Genomic DNA, 5,551 nt, shown 5'->3' with positions numbered 1-5,551 from the left:
GACAGTGGAGCTCTCTGCATCTAGGTCCCTGGTATGTCCTTGCTCAAAGTGCCTGTGCATCACCATTTGCCATTTTGCGTTGCATACAGATTCAGCAATACAAAGTGAATACAAGCTGTCGGAATTTTACCGATCTACAATGTCTTTGAGAGAATGCTGCTTCAAGTAACGTTCATTCGCTGCACAGTCTCTCCATGAACACACAGGCATAGTTGGTCCAATCCCCAACCCGTTCGGAACAGCCTTGGTGCGATTGCAGTTTCGCCGAGAGGACTTGCTGGCGTCGCCACCAACCAGCGCTGCAAGCCATGAGCTTGTTGGTGAGACGTCAAAAGGCCCACGCGCCAGGTCGCCAGACCTCCGACGGGGCATGCTTCGGTTTGGCTCCGCTGCAGGCCAGCTACAGGGCGACCGATCCGAAAAGCGGCTGCGGCAGACAAATGAAATGCTGACAGCCCTGGTGCCCAAAGTGCGTGTTCACTCTCCCGCCTAGAACCTCCTGCTAAGAGAATGCAATGTTGACTTCTTCTTACAGCCAGTACCAACTCACTGCACCACCTGACATATTGCGTCTGCGCTGCTCACTTTATGTCATTCTCCTCCTCAGCCAGGTGGTAATGGGATTGGCACGTAGGCAAGTCCACATGGTGATGCCATCAGTTGACAGGGCTGCCGTCGATTCAACTTTCCTCATTTGACACTCTCACCACCCTCTGCAGCGACAGGCCTTGCATGCATATGTTTCGAATCATGAGCGTATCATCAGTCATGTTCCATGCCAACGTCACTTGGTTGGTCAATATTGGTCTGTCATTTGAGTATCAAGAAAGGATTCAGGATTCTGATCAGCAGTGGGTTCTGGCTGACTTGTTCAGTATGGCATATGCAGCTGCTGGTATGTTTGAAGCCCCAGATGGATGAACTGGACGAGTTGCGCGCAACTTTGCTCGGAGCCGGCTCAGATCTACACAAGGGGGATCGTCATGCCTTGAAGAAGCTGCACAAAAGCCTGGCAGCCTTTCTGCAAGTGGATGTGCAAGATACGGTCAAGCTCCGGGAGAGTGTGCACAGCTTCCTTGACCTTCTGGAGGTACGCCCTTCCATTGCATACACCAATTGCACTGGTGACTGTTGGGGTACCAGTGATGAAAGCAGTAATGGCACTGCCGTATTGTAGACCAGCAGTGCATGCAGTCCTAATGCTGCATGTGGCAACGCTTGTTTTGCGGCCACGCAACATGTGTTGTGGCGTGACATGCCTGCGGTCTGCACTGGTGTGGTGGCATTCCCAGTATACATGATTGTCGATGCAGTGAGCACCATGCACGCAAGGTAGGACAGGTTTCACATAACATTGGCTTGCAGGGTAATGTAGTTGTACTACCTGGTAACATGCTGATAGTCATGAATATCAGCGGTATTGTACTAGTTCTACTTGCCAGGTTACATATGTTGGCAGGGCCTGCGATGCACTACCCTGGACTCGAGGGTCAAGACAGCTTTCAACAAGGTCCTCTTCACAATGTGGAACTCTCGTGTCAGCGGCATGGTGCGTGCGGAAGGCGGTACCGAGGGACCCAGACCCGCTTCACGTTCACATTCTTCCGCCCAACGATATTCTACGATCCCGCTTGTGTCACAGCCAGATGAAACTCACTCCTTGCATGGTGCGCTCCCTTCCCTGTGCAACGGCATCGTGGATGAGGTGATGTGGTCATTCTAGGAACTCTTTGCGCCTGCGTTTGTACCAATTTTTGGGGTGCGTATACAGCATAGGACGTGCCCTGACTGACATGACATTCACGGTGTTTTCCTTTGTGTGTATGTGGTACCCCGTTCGCTTAGCCTTGCTTGTCCATGCCAATGTAAATCCATGTCAGGTCCATGTGGATGCAGTATGGCGTAAAAGCACTACTGCATGTAGAAAGGACACATGCGAATGCAAATGTTTGATCTTCTGCTTTCTTTCAACTGTAAGGCATGGTTTGAACAAGGGCATGCTAGCATGTGAGGCTGTTGGTGTACTCAAGTATCAGTGCATTTGCAGCCACCGGCAGCGGCTCCGAACGTCCTTCCTCGAGACAGTTGCTCTTGCAGCGGAGCTTTGCCCAGAGGTCATTGACCGAGGACCACTTTTCGTTCGATGAAAGCAGTGCAGACGACCTCCGCAAGTCAAAGTCGTCCCTCATCAAATTCCACGCATCTGAGGAATCGGTTGATGACCTGACAGCAAGATCCTCGAGCGTGATGCCCATTTCTGAAAAGTAAGTCCCGTCTCATGCGCCAGCTGGAGGTCGATCCTCCCCGCTTTGGCCACACATCATGCGATGCATTTTAACTCGTTGTGTCTACTGCAATGTCCACTCCAGGTGCCACATGCCCCATTGCAATGAACACGCTTGAGAGCCATGGCTGTAGACAGTGTAACGTTGGGCCTTGTGTCCAATTCTTGCTGATACCATGCTATGCTATGGAACTCAAGTTTTGGCACATAATGTTCCAAGACATGCCAGCATCACTAACAGGTAGATCACGTGTGAATTCAAGCAGCAGCCCATCACGCATTCTGATGTATTGTAGGAGAATGAAAGTGCTCATTCTTCTACAATAGTGAACGTTGAAGTGCTATGCGGCTGGTATGCAGGAAGCGGGACTTGTTAATGGAATCGCCGTTATATGATTGGCTGAACGTCGCCCGCCCACAGCGCAAGGCGAGCGTCACTCTCAAAGCGCATGTTCCAAAAGAAGGCGAGCATGGCATCATGCCCTACTGCTCACGACTGTCTGGGGGGGTGTGTTACCACTGCTGTGTGTGCTGCTGTGTATCATTGGACGGCAGCTCGAGTAGGAATATCTGGTTGGTCCTTAACGTCAGCATTCCCTCTCTGGGGGCCTGCGGACTATGAGAAACATGTCTCAGTATCGCCTGCTGTTGACTTTGCATCTGGCTAGCCTGACGCATGCTCTGTGGAGATGTTCTTGCTATATGCCATGCATGGCGTGCTACATATTAAGGCTTCCACAACCGCCTAATGTATTCCGCACACTTACGATTGACTCATCCTTTGTTGACAGTAGAATGCTTCATCTGCCCATGCATATGTGGCACAGTTCTAGGAATGTCTAACCATGTCATTCCTATGCATCAAGTTTGATGTGCATCAACATACATGCTAGGTCTGCCAGCGGCCATTGTTCTGAGTGTGGGTGCATTTGTTGGTGCAGCCTTGCAGGAGTCGATTCAGCCTGGTGTGGAATGTGCAGGACGAGGTGGGGTCAAGTGGAGCACGGGGGAGGTTTGGTGTGTTTCTGGGAGCCACAAAGCTGCCTCCGACTTCTGTGGACTTAGCTGCACTGCGGATGTCGCCAAGCTCATCATGCAGCGCATCTGCTGGGAAGAAGTCTTCGTCAGCAGAGTTGGTGCGATGCTCATGCGCAGTTCATCAGTCATCACCGCAACAGAAGCCACGACAAAGAGAACTTCTGCAGGGAGAAAATCTTCGCTATGGCCATCCACCTGTGACGTTCGTAGAGTCACCTGCTTGCGCGCAGCACATGTTTGAGTCCCTTTCCTCTGTTGTTTGCTGTTACCATTCAGCTGGTGTGTCCACTGCAACTGTCAGTCAGGACATCCAGGAATCAGAACATGTCCATCAGGATGTATCTGTGGGTACAAATAGCATTCCGAAAAGTTTGCAGACATGTTCGCACGGGTTATGCAGGTGAGGCAGCCAGCTGATGCACAAGCGCCTGAAGCAGCAACCACGCCCTCCACGCCAAGCCCTCCAGGCCTCGAGCGGTCAACCAGTCCTTCAAGGTTGCTCTCGCCACGCCAGCGCCTGCGTCCAGGTTCGCCAATCCTGAACGCCAAGGCGAAGCTCTCGGCACTGTTCAAGTCCATCATGCGGCCTCGGAAGTCACGAGCAGGCTCCGCCGGTCGCTCACCGACACGAATGTTCGATGCCCCACACCTCACCCGGCGCACCGCCAGTCAGGGTGACCTGCCAAGCGTCTTGCAGCATGAGGTGCGCCTGACATCAACCTTCTATGCACATGCAATACGCAGGAGACGTGTTGTTACCTGACCTTTGAACATCATATGATGTATATTTTACAACTCTACTGCATCCACATGGACACTGCAAGGACTTGGGAACCACATGCCTGTGCAAAAAAGTGTGATTCTCTTGTGGATGGGCACAGCCTCATTTCGTAGCAATTGCTCTCAGAGACAGAACTACTTGAGCGCCTTAACAGCGCAAGCCAGTGATGCGAATTTGGCATTGCCACCGTTGCAAAGCGCAAGAAATGTTGACACTGTGGAGGTCGTACTGCAGACAAAGCAACCGTCGCCACTTAGTTCTGTCACCACGGTGGCAAACGTTTGGGGATCCCGGCCGATACAGCCAACGTTGCAGCGCCGCAATTCCAGTTTCCATGAAAGCAACCGCACCATGGAAAGCCACGCCGGCACGGGCACACCCGTGTCAAGTCTTGCGGGTGGGAAAGCACCGGGGGGGGAATCTGACAGCATCCGCATCCCCGAAGACGAGAGGTCATCGCATCACGAGCGTGATGCGTTTTCCAGCATGCAACGTCACACAGCACCGGCTGCGCAAGATGAGGTCAGCATGATGCCATTCATGGTGCCGAGTCGCTCCCTTGGTGGCACGGGTACCAGTATGTCCTCATTGCTGATCGACGAGTCCATGTACTTCTGTCGAGACTGCGGCGATTCCTGTTGCTCTGATGATGATGTATCTTTTTACAACACTACCGCATCCACATGGACATTGGCAACTCCAAGAACTACTTGGAATCAGTGCTACATTACTTTCATCTGAGGCAAGCGTACCCGTTGCTCTGTGTGAGGCAATCTTGCAAGCGCATGCACTCACGTCTTCCAAGGCTCCTGTGAGTCTTGCAAAACGGCTTATGCTGAATGCTGGTTACGCCTGCACATCTCCGCTGCCAACTACTTCACCCACAATGGCAAGTACACATCTCACGACATACCCATAGACTGTTTTGCAACCATCTAACGCATCGTCTTTACTTGATGAGTATTGCAGGCGGCACTAACCAAGAGTACGTTACCTATCTCGACTGTAACATTGACATCCACAACGGCCGCATGCGCATCCACATGGACATTGGCAATGCCCACTGCACCTTACCGGATTCATGCTGCCATTTGCATTGCCCGAGGCACGCATACGTGGCAAGCCTGACCTGACATGTGTCCACTTCGGTATTCTGCCAGGACGAGGTCAGCCACGGCTGACCAATCAGCACCCCGCCAGATTTTTCTTGTATCGTTGCAACAAACTTTGATCACATCCCAACGCACGCATACGCCATGCATTCCTAGTGACCGACCACAACAAACTGATCAAGATGTGGCAAAGAAGCGAACAGCGCAATGCACATAGACCTTGTCAACCAATTGCTCATAGTCAGTGTCACGATACTGTGAAGGGTGAACAATGTCAGGTTTCATTCCGTAAGTGCCGTTATAGGGCCAGCAGCTTACGTCTTATAGCTCTTGAGC

This window comes from Nuphar pumila, unplaced genomic scaffold (assembly GCF_984573655.1).
Source record: "Nuphar pumila unplaced genomic scaffold, dmNupPumi1.hap1.1 HAP1_SCAFFOLD_300, whole genome shotgun sequence".
Classification (NCBI taxonomy): Eukaryota; Viridiplantae; Streptophyta; class Magnoliopsida; order Nymphaeales; family Nymphaeaceae; genus Nuphar; species Nuphar pumila.
Note: the sequence above shows the minus strand (reverse complement) of the source record.